At 39.2% G+C, this 19,403-nt stretch overlaps 1 protein-coding gene across 1 annotated transcript in view; it reads left to right on the top strand.

Annotated features, from left to right (window-relative positions):
* The window catches only part of LOC135462990 (potassium voltage-gated channel subfamily H member 7-like), a 244,622-nt gene that overhangs the window by 81,694 nt on the left and 143,525 nt on the right, over window positions 1-19,403 (top strand). The window lies entirely within an intron of this gene.

Below are 19,403 nucleotides of genomic sequence, written 5' to 3' on the forward strand. Positions count from 1 at the left end.
AGTTGAGAATCGTATTGGCCAAGTTGAGAGTCGTATTGGCCGAGTTGAGAGTCGTACTGATCTCTCAGGCCAATATCAACGTAATACGAAATCACTAGATTTACAACATTAAATTCGCCAAGAATGGCTTAACTTGTGTGATTGATTGGTGTTTTACGCTGTACTTAAGAATAATTCACTTATACGACAGCATTATGGTGTGAGGTAGCCAGACAAAGCCTGGGGGAAAAGAAAGGCTTAAAGGTATGATTGAAAATACATTTACTCTGATTAGCTTTGAAGTATGTAAGTTCTATTTGAGAAGGCAAGGTTTTTTCTTGACGAGGGTGGTGTTGACAAAGGTAGCAGGCGCGGGGGCTTGGAGAGAGGGGGTGTTATGTGCTTACTCCAGTAAGCTATAGATTATTTCGGAGAACTTATGCACTTGGTGCAACCGTTTCACTCAATGCGCCATGGAAACCGCATAAAGGGTCTCCGTTATATCGTAAACAAGCAACCGATCGACAACTGCCAGTTAAATACACCTACACGACAAATTATCTTCTGTACGGCCTGTCAATAGTCTTTGTTTTGAAAGCACACTTCCATATGGAGGCATCGTTGCAATGACATCATTTTTTATAACTTTATCCTCAAAAGACTAAAATCAACCACAAACAATAGAGCCCATAGAGACGTCATAAGGATGGTATTATTTAGAAATATTTCGGTCTGATCATTATGAGCTTAGCGCCCCCAATTTTGGGTCAACACCGCCAGCCAAGTTATTTTGAAAGCCATCACCGTTGACGTCACCACATCACGCGACTTAATTTCCGGACCCTCTGCTGATGCCTTGGGAGAACTTTAGTTTAAACCCGTTTTTTTACTCCCCAAAGAAGAAAGCTGAGAAACTTTTTGTACTTAAATATGTTCGGCATACCATATCCATATTGAGAAAAAAAAAAACTATTGTTTAATGCATCCTGTTAGTGGTTAATGCACTAGTGTATCCTTGTATATTATCATTACCGTTTTCCGATTTTTCATCCCGTTTTCACTCTTTAGCTTCATCTCATTTCCTCTATGCCATTGCATGTTATCCCCAGAGGTGTGATGGAAGTTTGTATTATAGCAAAATGGCTCATACAATTGTCGTCGGTTTGTTTTAAAGCGTGTTTAAAGTACCTTTACTTCGTCATAAATGTGTTTCTTTCTGTGTTGACCCAACGTAAGTGATCTCGAAAACTACTTGAAACTTGAAAACACAGTTGAAATACTGCTGTCTGCTGCCTGATGTGCGTGTCCCAAACAATCTTTATTGTTCCTTTTTCTTGTTATTTATACGTTGTCAAGCAGAGATTTTTTTCTATTGATTTATTGTTAGCGTCGTTCTCGACCATTTGCCAGTCATTTGGCAAGTGGGAAAAGGGAAGGGAGAAGTAGTAGGAATATATTGTATCTCTGTGTGTGATCTAAAGCTGGAAATGTATGGCAAACACTAGAACCTGTATTTCTCCAAGATTGTGCCGTTTTCTTTTGCTTTTTTAGTTTAACTTTGTAAAATTAATGTGATAATCCGTGATAAAAACAAATGTCAATCATATCCCGCGTTAAATTATTGTTAAACTGAAAACTTGATCATGCTACATTTTGACGAGGGAGAAGTCCTAGCGTGTATGGATATATCCTAGTCTCTAAAATACATGTCTTCAACGCCTCCCCGCGGGGAAACGGTTCCTTCTGAGGGTATCGGAGGAAGCATAAAACCTTACCGCAGGAGTAAATGTCTTGGTTGGATTCTCCGTGCCGAGGGCAATCAGGGCAATGTGCTGACAGCTCAGTCATTACAAGATACGCATAAAATTCTTATCTGAGGCCGGACTGCGAGCTAAAAGTATGTTTGGGTTCAATTAAGCAACCATGTTCTAAGATGCTAGCAGTAAAGGTACAAAGAAGAAATATCTATACACACACGGTGTGTGTATGGCTGTGTGCGTGCGTGTGTGTGTATGTTGTGTTGGTGGTGGGGGGGGGGGGGAGGGGATGCTATTCGCACACCTGTACCACATCATTGATTGCAAATGTATTAGACGTCGCTGGTCAAGAATTATTCAAAATACTGCATTGCCATCACATTTACTATGTATCACATCACACGCAAAATACTGCATTGTCATCACATTTAATATGTATCACATCACACACAAATTACTGCATTGTCATCACATTTAATGTGTATCACATCACACACAAACTACTGCATTGTCATCACATTTAATATGTATCACATCACGCACAAATTACTGCATTGTCATCACATTTAATATGTATCACATCACACACAAACTACTGCATTGTCATCACATTTAATGTGTATCACATCACACACAAACTACTGCATTGTCATCACATTTAATATGTATCACATCACGGCACAAACTACTGCATTGTCATCACATTTAATATGTATCACATCACGCACAAATTACTGCATTGTCATCACATTTAATATGTATCACATCACACACAAACTACTGCATTGTCATCACATTTAATGTCTATCACATCACACACAAACTACTGCATTGCCATCACATTTAATATGTATCACATCACACACAAATTACTGCATTGTCATCACATTTAATGTGTATCACATCACACACAAACTACTGCATTGTCATCACATTTAATATGTATCACATCACGCACAAATTACTGCATTGTCATCACATTTAATATGTATCACATCACACACAAACTACTGCATTGTCATCACATTTAATGTGTATCACATCACACACAAATTACTGCATTGCCATCACATTTAATATGTATCACATCACACACAGACTTCTGCATTGTCATCACATTTAATGTGTATCACATCACACACAACTTACTGCATTGTCATCACATTTAATATGTATCACATCACACAAATTACTGCATTGTCATCACATTTATTCTTGTATCACATCACGCAAATTTCTGCATTGTCATCACATTTAATATGTATCACATCACACTGAAACTTCTGCATTGCCATCACATTTAATATGTATCACATCACACACAACTTACTGCATTGTCATCACATTTAATATGTATCACATCACACAAATTACTGCATTGTCATCACATTTATTCTTGTATCACATCACGCAAATTACTGCATTGTCATCGCATTTAATATGTATCACATCACACACAAACTACTGCATTGTCATCACATTTAATGTGTATCACATCACACACAAACTACTGCATTGCCATCACATTTAATATGTATCACATCACACAGAAACTTCGGCATTGTCATCACATTTAATATGTATTACATCACACGCAAAATAGTGCATTGTCATCACATTTAATATGTATCGCATCACACACACTATATAAATCGCTTAGCTGAATATACATACAAAAAAAAATAATCAGAGCACAGGGGGAAGCTTGCAAATCATTTGTTATCTAAAGTCTTGTACATAGCACACATAAACATAAGGTCTCAAGGTAACTGCTCCTGTTGATCCAATTTTTTTTCTATTTTGTACCTTACAATACAATCATTTAAAAATTATCTGTGGGGCAATTTCTTCACAAGAAGTAAAATATTCAGTAGTTCCGGCAATGTACAGCAATCTAAATGTCTCCTCAGCCCTCTGTTCTTTGATTTGCTGTGGAATTTTTACCTTTTCTGAAGTGCCCTTAATAGTTTTATTAACTCCTTATGGCGTGTGAAAAACGGAGCTGAGCCGATCTGGGTTGTGTTATATCTTTAACGGAGCCTATTTCGTAATTTATTCTCTTGATGGAAATGTCATTTAACTCTATTTTAGCATTTTCAAACATTTCCCTGTTGCATACGCAGTAAGAGTTTCTTTCCCACGTGGCCGTGAAAATAAAACAGGCAAAATTCTAATTAAGTGTGAAGCAACGGAAAACCAGCCTAGAAAAATTTAGATGAAAATATTACAAAACATGATTTTCGTTTTTATGGTTATTTGTAGTTCTGTTTCACATCAAGACAACTGGAGCGGGCGTGTAGGATACAACGCAGTCAATTATATATTTGCCGTTTATCAATTTTCTCTCATTTATATTTTCATAACGACTTGATCTAATGCTCTATCAATCAATGTTTCGGCTGCAGTTATGTTCTTGTACGGGTAATTAACCACAGAACTGGAAGGGGATTCAGCAGAGGTATCAACCACACTGATCCCCATTAACTGATGGCTTGACACTCGACATGCTACGGTTAACTGTTGTCATGGAGATGTTTACGGTATAATGTTAATCGGAATGCCATTCACGTTCAGCTCTGCTTCCAAATAATTTACTTTTTCAAAAAAATCGTAAAAACTGAAAATGGATAAAATTATAACCAGTATGGAGATTATTATTTACTTTTTATTAGATAATTTCTTAGACACTTTATTTTTACTGTTTATTCCTGTTACGTCAGGTACGAAGAAATCATATGACTGGGTGCTGAACTGTACACAAGAATAATGACGTCAAGTGGACGTCACCGGCCTCATTAACCACCATATAGGCCAATTATTAGCGGATTTTAAAACTCAGAACTGTGCAGTTATGTGTGAATGCCTCCCTTCTATCCAACACCAAAGATGTTATACACACTAAACCGTTTTGTACAATGGCTTTCTTCTGAAAGGCATCCTTAACATAATAACTCCGAATCTGCAGTAGCTCTCTTTGTAATTGATGACATATATATTGATGTACTCATTTGAGTTTTTCTTATAGCAAGGAGTATTCTTTCATGAGTTCCTAATCTATGAATAACAAGCTTTCTTGAAGCTGGACATGTATGTAGCGAAACAAGCACGTGTAAATTTTAACATTCATGTTTTACCGATTTCCATAAAGCCTATGAAAAGCTCCAAAAATAAATCAGTTGTTTTTCTTGCAAGCAGTCTGTAAAGATCTATCACTGATATGCCATAAAATGGTTCAAAGAAAAAACACATTTAAAAATGACGGCAGTTCAATGTTTCTACAAACATATCCTACGTAGTCCCAACTCAGTATATTGGTCAACAATGTTCAGTTTTTCTATGGTACAAGGGATGCAACTCTCATAAACCTACAGTGCCTTGGTTCAGAAGAGTAACTCCCCTTTGTCCGTATGATTGCCCACTATGACAGTAGCTACAAATCGAAATTAATCAAAAGAAACCAGCTCCCACTTGCGAACCAGCTCTTAGAGTTAACTCTAAGATTATGGCAAGATTTATCGGTGGCTTGTGCTTTGTGGTTTACTTTGCGCAAGTTTCACTTACAGGCCGAGAATCATTGCATTTACACCTCGTAAAATATACCTATATAAATATACTTATATAAATATACCTATATAAATATCTCCATAAACACCCATACATTATGCGTCACCAAGGACTTACTCATTTTCACTACCTAGATTTCCACCCGGCTCTGCCCGCTTTCCTCCTATCATAATGCTGGCCGCCGTCGTGTAAGTAAAATATTCTTGAGTACTACATAAAACTCAAATCAAATAAATAAATCAATAAATAAAGTGTCACTACCTTTGTTAGTCACGCCATATCATTGACTTTCACCCTAATTCAACTATTTCTGTATAAGTACGAATCTACCACCAGCAGATACAATGGCGGGTTTAAGAAAGCGAGTTAGCCATGCACCTGCCCAGGTGCGGTTCTTTATATTATTCCTTCAACCCTTAGACCTCACTTCAGTGATGTTCATGGAAAGCTTTCTGGCGCAGCCTTAAACACATGTCAAATAGTTAAGATATAAAAACAATACACTTTCTGCGTGATACTAGAATAGTTGTTACTGCATCGTTATGTTATATAGGTAACAGTGGCAACCTCCGGGTGGTTGTGCATTTCCCCAGGCTCCAATGCTAGTGGACGCGCCTTCGTATAAGTCAAATATTCATGAGTACGGCGTGAAAACACTAATTAAGTTAATAAATAAATAAACAAATAACACAATACTCGGTCACACAACATCACTCTCATGGATTCACAAAACAAATTTATCGTACTAGTATTTATCATCATAGTTTAGAGCAGGAACTCTGACCATTTCGCTATGACCCGAAAAATATAGTACCTTGTTAATTTGACAGATACATCTTTTAAGTGTATATGACATTTGTATCATTCCTTATGGAAGCCCGGGCACACAGCTTTGTCAACATCGATATATGTAGAAAAATGGAGAATTGTTGCGGAATGTGCATATCCAGGGATCAGGGAGTTCTGGCTGTCCAATTGCTTCACAAAGCGTAGACCCGTTGAACATGAAGATGGGGGAGTAAATGGGACAGACTATTTTCTGTTTATTTGAGAGTCGTCAATATAGACTCATTCCTTTGGGTCTTCGGTCAAGTACAGAACTATTTGTACTGTAATGTACATAGAAGCGTCCAAACACTTCTATTGTATTACCGATATTTGAAGATGACCCCCTTTATGCCCGATCCATCACATTTAGCTGGATTCATAAAGCGAGTCTCGCAAGAGACAGCCTGACCAGAAGAATTCCTGAAACTGCAAATATCTGTAATTTACCATCTGGCACTCAGGAAGCCTCATTCCCGGTGATACATCTTATCTGTCCTTCCCTCGTGGATGGAGGGAGCCCACGCCTGCGCTGTGCTGTCATCTCCGGTCTGTCTACAAGGTTTAATAAGGCGTCTGACCGCTGGACTAAACACAGTAGAGAACTGTTAGTGTATATTAGGATGTAGCACTTATAAAATCGATACCCTGTGGATAGATGATAACGGAGGAGGCAATATATTAGCCTTCGTATCACTGCGGGCTATCGACAAAGCGTTAAGGTCTGTCCACTGAGCAAATGCAATCCTCGAAGATTTTCTGGAAATCACAGCACGGGAAAAACAAACTTCTACTAGCTACTTCAACAATCGACATGGAAGATTCTTTTGTAATTCTGATTCGCATTATTAAAGATCACTGGATTTTTTCAACTTCCAAAATTATACTCTCCTTTACGTCCACCCTTCACTTTGGACTGTACCCAGACTTAATACACGGCAATTTTTGCCAGTCAATCAAAACAAAGACACATCGGGAAACGCAGTGAAATCAGTCGAGGGAGTGACAGGATGTGGTAAACGCTGCGGCTTTTGCAGTGAAATGTGTTTTTTTCTTGCTTTTATTATTATTTTATTTTAACTTGCAAACTTGAAAATTAAAAGAACAGACACCGCTTGATCCCTCACATCGATATATCACTTCTGTAAAGTTCAAAACCTTTTAACTTTTGATTGAAAAGTTTTCAAACGGTCATACTACACGTTCCATTTACGATGAATTGCTCAATCCTTTGTCACTGAATATCACACTCATACTGTAGTATTTATAGTTTTACAGTTAATGCTTGGAAACGTTTTTTAGAAACTTTATTTCTCATTTTGAACGGTAACACGTATACAAACAAGGCTGATATATTGTAAAAGACAAAATTGTTTGGGCCCTTCAAAATTAAAAGCAAAGACTATACTGATCTATATTTTGTGAAACATCAGCGGTATGGCTTCTTTAATTGAAACTCAAGGTCTACATGGGAGCCTCCCTGGCCCAGTTGGTTAGCGCGCTAGCGCAGCGCAATGACCCCGAAGCCTCTCACTAATCCGGTGGCTGTGATTTCAAGTCCAGCTTAGGCTGGCTCCATCTCCGGCTGTATCAGGGACGGTCTGCCACCAACATGAGAATGGTCGTGGGTTTTCACCGGGTTTCCTCCCACCATAATGCTTGTCGCCGTCGTATAAGTGAAATATTTCTGAGTACGGCGTAAAAAACCAATGAAATAAAAAAATCAAGGTCTACCTGTTGGATATATTGTTCTGCTTTCCAGTGGCGCGCACCATTCCCAATAAAGGAGCCGTCAGCACAACCCAACATTTGTCTGGATGTATGAAACTCATGTCCGCCCCCCTCCCCCCTCCAAAAAACCAAAACAAAACTGTAACAGTATTATATTAAACTATCTACTGCTGAGCACATTACTTCAACATGTTAAAAGCAATATCTGTTTTTAAATTTTGAGATTTTGTAGATTCTTCTTCGGGTCAGTGGGCATGGGTTGACAAAATGTGTTGTTTTCCCTGTCAGACACATCCATCTATATCGACTTGTTTATTTATGCCCGACCATAAATCATAAAAGGATTTTATTTAGTAATAAAAAGTCATTTGACACGATACGCCGGCGCTGTGTGAAGTCTTTAATGCAGACATCCAATTGCCGAGGGTATCTGCAAAGTATAGCATCCAAGACAGTGATCATCTGTTAGGCGCTTTAGTTCCGATTTGCAATTTTCCCGTCATCTGGTTTCTAAGATAACAATGGTATCCCTTTCTCTAATGGATACTGCTGGACTAGATACCATAAAAGAAGCAGAAGCAATTGCCACTTTAGCCTGAGGCAGTGCAATTTGCTTTTGAGGAAAGAATAGGGAAAGATTTTTTTGAGGGAATTTTTTTTCCCTTTAAATTGCATTATCAAAACATTTATTAGCATGAGCTCACGATGTGCTCTGCGTTTAGGTTGTTTTATTGGTAACTCCTTTATATTTAGAGTTATTTTTAATCGTAGATAAATGTGGATAAATTCAAGCACGAAATTATTTCGGACAGTGCCATCTTTGGAGAAGGACGTTAAACCCCAAGCAGGCACTCACTGGAGAAACACCAGACGATAAGCCTAAACCCAGCGGGGTAGAATGGACAAGATTTTAATGTCATGGGTATGGCAAATCTTAGCAAATCTCCTAAACCATAGATATTCAGCCACTAAATTATATTGATTGGACTAAATTTACTTTCTTATCTGAGGGGGGCGATTATGTCCACAGCGCATAGCAATGTCTGTTTTTTGGAGAGGTATCTTGGAAATTCAGAGCACGTTTTCAAGACCAGAGTATCGAAAGGGCACTGACGTAAGAAGTCTCTTGGAACCAGTGATATGTGATCGGTCAACACAGACTGGATTAAAACTCACTTGTTCTGCGGGAAGGACTCTGTGGTCAAATATTGACTGTCAGACATCAGACTGGATTAGCCTCAAAACCGAGTTAGTCTTGCTGACTGGCTGAGCCATCCCAAATCGAAGCTTGGTCGATGTTACAATTTTCAGACAAGGCTCTGGGTGCGCTTTGATACTGAGCGGAAAATTTCTAGCAGGTAGTGACCAACGCTTAAATAATGAAATGCAAAGATCTGTGAATAATATACGACATATGATCAACAGAGTTATGCAATACAACAATTTTATGTTTATTTGAACAACATTGTTGGCATAATTTCCATTGGGATATATATCTTTAAACAGCGTACCGTTATACTCCAAAGATTAATAATTATTCATTTTCAGGTAAATAAGTCACAAGTATGACTGGATTTACCTGAGCATTATTGTAATCAGTCTTCAGTGTTTTATACTTCAGGCTTTTTTTTGGCGAGGGTGGGGTGGGGGTTGGGGTGGTGGTGTTTAGAGCACAAGCTATATTTGATGCACAGCCTTCAGTTTACAATATTTCAGCATAATGTATGTTTACAAGGTAGTTTTTGCATCATTTTTTTGCTTCGCGTTTCTCTAACATTCATAAGTATTCAAGGAAGCCTGTCATTCCCCGGAAACCCTCGTAAATTTCCGACAGGTGGGTGGAATTTGCATGGATGATTGACAGTGCCTTCTAGAAATCGGGCTACTGTTGGCTTCTCAGCACAATGTGAAAGTCTCTTAGATGTGAATGATGCGATGGCACAACGTATCCTCTCTCACATATACTTCCGCCGTTATTGATAAATAACGCGAAATGGTGCCGGAAATATGCCTGTATCTATGCGTCGAAACACACATTCGTATACCACCCGTCAACGAATAAGGATGTTCCAGGTCAATAATCGCAAGGTCAGTTCCCAAAAATCACCGGTTTATGTATAATCGCCGTGTAGTTAGCTGATGTAATGGCGTAACTTCCGCCATGTGCGGCGTCTATAATAACAGTGACGAGATAACCATGACAACATGCACGTGACGCATCATTGTGAAATCTTTGTTAAACTGGGCACAGTAGCTTATGTACCGTTTTGGTCTCCTTCATGATGTCGGGGACAGTTACGTGCAAAAGAAATAATGCTAAAAAGCTATTGTTTACTTTACTAAATCAATACTGAAAATATTTACTTACGTATGTGTTTGCCTTATTACTATTTAACGCCAGAGTCAACAATAATATAACATAACTGATGAGCTTTACAACATATGGAGGGAAGAAATCGTTGTGCGGACGCTGAAAACAAAGCATGCGCATGTGCATGCGAAAATGCACCTGTTTACATATGAACTCAGACACTTAAAACTCAATCATCAAATATCAGTCTTTGGTGCTGTGGATGTCAAATCACTTTTCTGTGTACGAGTGTAAAAGTCTTACTTCACTTGTTGTTAACGTTTTCTTTGTTTCGTGTTGGTTGTGGAGCCAAAGCAAAGCTAACAACATCACATTGTCATCTCCTAATTCCATAGTAATCGCATTTCACTGAAGATTCCTAATTGACCTTCACAGAAATCACTCGAGGGATCCTAATATCATCACCTAGTCATCATCTTATTTTTTTCCATTGCCCGCGACTGACGAATCACCCAAAGGCCGGTGGCAGACGTCACGGTAATTACAAGCCAAAAGTCCCTCAGAAATTTACCCGTGGAAAATACGGTTAAAAGAAAAAAGGAGTATGTCAGTGATGAGGTAAAGGAGCGAAGTAGTCAGGAAATTGATGGGTTTGTCTCAGCAGTAAGGATAATGAACCTCCAAAATTCTCGGGAATAGAAATTATCTTATCAAATTCATTAGCCGGTGGAGTCAGCTGCAGTTAATTCCTGGACCCTGTGTTTAAAATGTACACTTTGCGAGAATATCGAGTGTGGAATTAGATGCTAGTGACAAGGCTTTTTCACTCCTAATTACAATAATGTATAGCTCGGGGATCTAGTATTCAGCTGTGGATGAATTCGTAAAGCTGACCGACTTAACATAAGTGACACATTGCAGAGAATTGTCATTTTCTACACCGCATATTTCCCCCCAACCCCCCCCCCCCCAAAAAAAAAAACGAATCCATCTAAGGGAGATAACACTGTTTGTTTCTAGGCCGCACTGTAGTAACACTGTAATCATGCATTTGAGTATAAAGCTTGAAGTAAACATTTTTTGTTCCCATTCATTGTATTGTACATGCAAGTTTGCATGTTTCCAACTGAATGAATGATTGGGGTTTAACGTCTTATTTACCAATATTCCATTCATATGACGACAAGGAGCCATTAGGTGTGTCTTATACATTAGGTGAGCTATACACCGTGTCTTCTTGTTCCTCGTTGTAAAATGACTGAAAAATTAAGTACGACGTTAAACCCTAAAGACTCACTCACTCACCCTGCTTGTTGTCGATAGAGTCCATGCCGCCAAAGTGCTTCAGCCAGTAAAATATCATGCCGAAGACAGCAGGCATGACACCTCACCTACTTACATTATGCAGACACTGGCCCACCTAATCCTGTTTCCTTGTTGTAGCATATGAGTGCTGACTGCCAAGCAAAACAGCAACGAGAGCCATTTTTTAAAGTGTTTGGTGTGACCCTACCCGGGTTTGATCCCGAGTTTCCCGACTCTGCAGGCTTTCGTGTTTTAACCAGATATGAGAGATTAGTGAAACAAAAGGTTTGTCAAAATTCACGGTAAGGTGAACAATCACCGTATTTCATCAGATTGACTAATATATTTATATCAAACAAATCTTCACAAATTAATTTTCTGATGGCTTTCACAAATACAGCTCTTTGCCAGTTATCTTGCTGATGTGGTTTTGTACGTTTTTCGCCTTATTGCTGATGTCAAGTGCTAGTGGGATTTTGGCAGTCCACAAAATAGCCTAATTCGAGCATCAAGAAAGATGTTGGTCTTGTCAGTAGAGTTTGGGCAGAAAGTGCAGCCCCCAAAAGATTCGTCAACACATTTGCCAACATATTTAAAGCACACAAATCCTGACAGATTCACTTTCGTAACTCAGAAGACTGGGTTTTACCCAAATAGTGTTATGATCGATTGAACGGAGCGTAATTATTTCCATCTTGATGCTTAAACTCCCTGTGCGACCTCTAAAAGCCTCAAGGCACATCTTCCATTTTGCAAAATTGATAAAATTTTCCGCCTGGACAAGTGATTATGTAACAATGTGACAGCCTCCTGGGGGAAAATTCAATAAACGTAGCCAGTAGCAAAATCTTGTTCATTTCTTGCTCGACTGCTACATGCCCGGTATTACGGAATTTCAGTGTTTATTATTGGTAACGTTGCGTCATTTCTGGGTTAAAGGTCAACTGATGTGATTTGCAAAAATCCAGGAAGGTCTTTCTGCTATGGACAATGATTCATCTAATGGCCATCGAAGTAGATTAAATATAAGCGTCATGTCCGACATTCATATACCATTCGTGGTCCGCAAAGGGCGTTCCAAGTCGATAATCGCAAGATTCATTTCCTTAACAACGTTTAACACTAGCTCCCAAAGACAAAGGTATGTAAAAAATTATACAAATGAGAAATAAAGCAGGTAACACACAAGAGAGAAGCGGTCATCAGTTTCCAATAATACCGGGAAGAGAGTGGATATTCCAGCCGACTCCTGTTAAAATTCCTTGCAGCAAACCGTTTATAAGTGGAGTTAATCTCCGCGCTTTGATACTTTTCATGCAAATCTCCTGATTTAAGACCGCAGCCCGAATCAGCGATAACGGGAATCGAACCTGCGACATAATTGGCCCAGAACACTACAAATTCAACCAATAACAAAAACACATACTGGGACTTCGTTAGGAATGTACTAACCAAAACATGCCCGTGAGCAAACGAAGCAGTTATGACTTCAGGAAGTTGGTCATTCCTGTCACTTGTAAAAACTAAGATGGCTCTTCGATGCCCCGTCAGTCTGGCGCAAACGACCTCCATCACTCCATTACGCGGCCATACAGGCCTAATTAAAAGCCAGCTGTCTCTAAGAATCCCCTGTCGATTTGCTGACGCACACCATTTGTTGAACAAGTTCATTGATTCGATAAACCATTGTCGATTTCTGTATATTTTGGAATCTCCGAAATTTCGGGATCGTGTTGTTTTGAGCACCCCAGAGATTTTCATTGTAATCAACGAATTTCCATTTAAGCTGGTGAGTGTTCGCCTCAGACTTTCTCAGCGCATCGGAGAAAGGGAAATGTAAAAAAAAAAAAACAGGAAAAAACCAAAATGGGAAGTGAAGAGCGGGCGCAATTGGTGGTGGGTGGTTATTTTTGAGTCAGAAAATGGTTACCCTTCGGCCTATAAGAACAGCAATAGAGAGGAAGATTTCTGAGAAATTGTAGACCATTGAAATCTAATACATTGCAGTTAACATCAATGCATATTTTGTTTTACCTAACTCTGTTTAAGCCATGGTTTGCTACTCTCTAATCATCTACGTCGACAGTAACAATAAAGCCCTCAGGTAAATTGACAAGAGGCCATGTTTTACCCGTTACGTGTTTTATCACACTGTTGTCGCTGCTCTGGTTGTTCTCTGGAAGCCTTTATACAGCAACAATGTGTACTTGCGTAGTTATATATGTGATTTGTTACGAACCCGTCTTTAAACATTGTATTATATATTTTTTGGAACTTTTTCTTACTTATCAGTGTCTAACCTATATTTTTTTCCCTCTGTGTAGGTTATAGCCTGCGTTGCATTTCAGTCTAGCGTTCCCGAGGATTTGGTGTTTAGTGTCATTGTGAACAGAGTGTACATTCTGGAAATGTGTATTGGTGTTGTAAACATGTTTGCGTTCAAACCATCCAGAACTTTCTTTTGCGTTAGTCTATAAATATAAGCGACGGAGTAGCAAAGCCCGCAGTCATTTACTCAAGTCCACTTGAGAGCACTTATTTACTCTCATTCACACTCGTCATTTGCTATTGATTGGAGACGTTATTGTGGAGCTTGTATCGTTGATTGTATATACGATTACGTACATTTCATCACAGTTTACCCTGGAAGTGACTTTGTGTATATTTCCGAGGAAACATCGACACCTCGGCATCACGGAAGCTACTGTCAACCCGTCCGCCCTTAGAAGTTACACATTTACAGGGAGTTAGGGAATAAACCACTCATCGTACGGTTATCCGTAGATTGAGGAATCTAACATTGCATCTAAATCTTAACTGTGTATTCTATATTTACGTGGATGATCTCGACTTTTTATACTTATTTTGTTATTTTTTTACTATTAAAATAGATGTATTCGTATTTCTTTGTTTGATCTTGTGTACGGCCTATCGTTGATCTGAGAGTTAAACGTGCCAGTTGTTTGTCATCTTAACTCTCCGATTATGGTACCCTTACATAGTAGTATTCCATGTGTCACTAAAGAGTTTGTCCACAATTGTAGACGGCAAAGTTTATGGGTGACTGGAAGGTCCGGGGAAATCCACTACCCTTTGTCAGAAACATGACAAACCCCAACATTTTAAAATGATTCGAAATGGGTGACATTCGCTTGAAGCAAGTCAGTGTTTTAACCGTCGGTACGAATGTTAAAAACAGCAAAAAACGGCGTGTTTTTTGAGAGTGTCATTGTTAACATATGGTTTATAATAAAAAAAATATCTAACTAAACAACGCTGGAGATGTTGTAATAAACTGATAAAGTAAATAAACATTATACCAATAATGAGAACATATATGCACGGACACTAATTGATAAATGAGTATGCCCGTTTCAAGATGTGTCCCTAAACAGTTTAAATTGTATGTACATTCTTGTTTTGTGTTCCATATGTCATCTAGATAATTAACCTGTTTTGAGTTTTTCGGCCTCCGTCTTGTTGTTTTTTTTTGTCTGTGTTTTTGTCTTTTTTCTCCTCGGGTCGGTTCAGCTGTTATCCGTACTAAAGGGCAAAGCAAAAATGGTAACTAAAGAACACTGAAAATATGACAGCTGATCAAACAGTGTTGGTAAGAGTGCATTTCCAGCTCATGAAAGCTCGGCCTGTTCTGATAATAGATATGGAAATAGTGGCGATTCCTTCGTCTATGGCTGCTCTTAAATTGTGAATTCACCTGAAATTCCTAATGCGAAGAATAGTAAAATCAGACAGTGAAGCAAGAACAGGGACGACAATGTGATAATTGGCAAATGGTCACACGTAACCGAGGAAATACGACCTCGTGTCAGTTTACCTTAGTTAAGGTTTTATTCTAACTGTTGATATAAATGCATAAATAGAAGCAAGCTACACGCCCGCTGGCGCCATGGCTAGAACAGAATAAGGTGAAATTTGCAGTGATGATACTTGAAATTCATTGGACGTTAGTGACCTTGTAGTATTTGTACGTGTGGTAGTTGCTAGTTTATGTATCCCCTGTGCAGTGTCTTGATGGGGTACGATTATTGACATGCTCAACCCTCACCCCCGACCCCAACCAAAACTGTAGTAATGTCAGCAGTTCTTAAGTGTTACAGTGAAAAAAAATCGCCTGTACTGGGATTTGAACACTTTGTGTATCCCATCAAAGTTTCCCACTTCAAAACGACAGGTGATTGTTCCGAGTGGTGCCTCAGCACGCATTTGCGTCACGTGTCATTGGTGGGGTTACTAGGTTGGATCATTTATTGGTACAACTTTACAGTCTTCGGCGACAGCTCGGAATTACACTCCAATTTAATTTCTTAAACTGTATTTTTTGCTACATGTTCGAATTGAAATAGTCCTCGAACCGATATAAAGTCTCATATGTCACAACCAGTTGAATAAAATATACGCACTGCGTGTAACTGCAGGGGGTGAAAATGCTTTAACATGGTCACGTGGATCTGTTTGTTCCGGGATGAAATCTCGATCATGCGCACTGGAAACTGCTATCCAGCTTATGCTCAAGTAAGCTACAAATCAACTCATGGGTTTGTAGTTTATACATCAGAGCTTAAAGGAAGCTTCATTAAATAACAGGTTATCAATTCTATAGGCTACCAATAGAAGACAGAGCTAAGTGGGGGAAACATGAAGTGTGTAAGACAAAAATATCGACATGTTTTTGGAGAATATATATATAACAGATTCCTGTGTAATTACGATTTTGTACCTCAATAACGGAACAAATGATTTAATTTCACAACAGTGTAGTGATTGTTATAACTATTAACGGATTACGGTTTGATCTTCGCATAGTTAGGATTTGTCGTCCATAAGATTAGAGTGAATGTCCAATCGTCCTAATGGTGTAGCGGTAATTATGGCCGCTCATCGATCACGGGTCAATTTTCACTCTGGCCAGGAATATGTGGTGATCAGGCAGCATTAGATTCAACACGCCATTTCCTAAGTGCCCGACGTCGTCCAAATATGCACGGTGAGATTTTATGAGACTAACTGATTTCGTGATACGGACGCTGATGAGGACAATTTAATTGACGAGATGAGGGAATTAACTTCTAAGATTATTCGTTTGACACACCGTCTAGAACAGACGACCGTTTTAATTTATAAAATTGTTAAAATTTGTTGCCAGAATGTTAAATAACAAAACGGAATTTGTTAGAGACGGGCACAAACGAATCGTTCCGCAAATGTTTAAGGAATAGATGCCAGGTGATAAATAATATCAAAAATGATAACATAGAGAGTAAAACCATAGCAGCGTGATCAATGGAAAATTGTCATACGTAACTGTTAAGTTGACATAACGAAACGCATAATGGATGCCAATTACAACCAACTTTGTGTGATTGCCCTGGAACAACGAAAGAAAAATACGGATAAATCACACAAGTTGCTAGTCACTTTTAAAAGGGAGGATAAAAAGTAAAAAAGGATATGAGCTACGGCTGGGAAACCAAACTACGCATTCATGCATAAATAATCCCCTCCAACCCGCGAACCAAAACTTTTTCTGGACAATGCCAGATTGAACAACAAGGCTAAGTCTTCAGTTTTGTACCAATTCAAAGATAATTGCATAACAGTATATTAAATAGAGGCTAAATCAGCTGCTGTTATATGAATTTGGCTCAAATCTGAAACATAAAATTTGACTTAATACCAGTATTAGCTATTAAACTTTCAAACAACTGAACCTAGTATACGCAACAGTTACATCTTGTGTTTTACGCCGAACTCAACAATATTTGACTTATACCATGGACGCCAGCATTTTAGTCATAGCAAGCCGCATAAATAAACCCACGACTATCTGTAGGTTGCTGGTAGACATTCCCTCATGTACGACATGAGAGGAAGCCAACATGAGCTGGACTTGAACTCACAGCGAAGGCACTGGTGAGAGACTTTTGAGTAATTATGCTGCGATAGACACGCTTACACTTGGTCACGAAGGTCCAAAAAACAACAATCTTATCATAATATACACTGGCGTAAGTCTATCAATGATTGTTACGTGACTCCGTATTGACCGGCTTAATAACAATGCTTAATCAGTTACAGTGAAGTGAGACGAAAATGCCAAATAGCGCATCTGTTCGGCAAAGACAAAGTGCGGCCTGCTCTTCTTTTGAGCCAAACCCTCCTAGGTTGTTCGGCACATACCCTACAGGATCAGATCATATCTCGTCTAACGCTGTCCCCAATTAATTTAATTCATCTTGAGATATTCTGGTACTTGGCCTAGTTTTCCAGTGCGTCTCCCCATTCCGCCGAAAGGCGCGGACGTCTCAGACAGCGGATTCCTAAACGTTTCGCCATATGTCTGTAACCTCAGGAAACACTGAGTGCCGCTGGAACACCGTCTCCCAATTTCCGCCCATCGATTCCAATGGTAAGACACACATTCCCCGTGACTCATAGCACCCTTTGATGTTTGCCAAACACTCCGGTACACACGTGGACGGCCATAATCATCCCAACCACCAGGCCAGTCGTTGTGCGTATCATCATCTGTTGTTGACACCAACCTCTAGATTCTGGTAACCGAGTATTAAAGAACTTATTACATTGGGAACACTCGGACTGGTTCATTCCAATACTTACTCAGTTACATTTAGCTTCATTATGCTGATTTACGATTTCAAATTAAATCTCAAGTTCTCTGCCAGGAGCGAGAGTTGGGTGCCTGCGAAACTGTTCATGCTATTATTTGCATATCCATCGACTTTGTATTTTTCAGAGAAGCACCCCATCCCCACTTTACACTCCCCTACCCCACCCCCACGGAGAGTACTGGAAATGGTCATGTAATATTAAGATAGCAACATGACTGCAAACATTCCCGCTGAATCCCACAAGTTGTCTTATGTAAATCTGTATTCTAATACTAAGTACTTTATCAAAGATGCCTCATTAGGACTTAGAACCTAGTGAATAACGTGAAAATCTTACTATTTTTACTATTTAATTAGCACTGGGCGAACGAATCGCTCCCTCACAAGGAGGGTTTATCCTGAGTATGTCTCAATTATCACGATCAACGCTTGATTAACATGTCGCTCGGCATTTTTTGCACATAAATGACTCATTCTATTTAATTTCAGCATGTCTACATTCCAATGTTATACATAGGCTTGAAACTATTCATTTCTTAGGTTCATTCTAGATTGACATACAATGTACAGGTAGGATCAGCACAGACTTACATACAATGTACATGTACGGTCAGCACAGACTGACATACAATGTACATGTACGGTCAGCACAGATTGACATACAATGTACATGTACGATCAGCACAGACTGACATACAGTGTACAGGTATGGTCAGCACAGACTTACATACAATGTACATGTACGGTCAGCACAGACTGACATACAATGTACAGGTAAGGTCAGCACAGATTGACATACAATGTACATGTACGATCAGCACAGACAGACATACAGTGTACAGGTATGGTCAGCACAGACTGACATACAATGTACATGTACGATCAGCACAGACTGACATACAGTGTACAGGTACGGTCAGCACAGACTGACATACAATGTACATGTACGGTCAGCACAGACATACAATGTAAAGGTAGGGTCAGCACAGACAGATATACAATGTACATGTACGGTCAGCACTGACTGACATACAATGTACATGTACGGTCAGCACAGATTGACATACAATGTACATGTACGGTCAGCACAGACTGACATACAATGTACATGTACGGTCAGCACAGATTGACATACAATGTACATGTACGGTCAGCACAACCTGACATACAATGTACATGTACGGTCAGCACAGACTGACATACAATGTACATGTACGGTCAGCACAGACTGACATACAATGTACATGTACGATCAGCACAGACAGACATACAATGTACATG

Source organism: Liolophura sinensis, chromosome 2, assembly GCF_032854445.1.
Source record: "Liolophura sinensis isolate JHLJ2023 chromosome 2, CUHK_Ljap_v2, whole genome shotgun sequence".
NCBI lineage: Eukaryota > Metazoa > Mollusca > Polyplacophora > Chitonida > Chitonidae > Liolophura > Liolophura sinensis.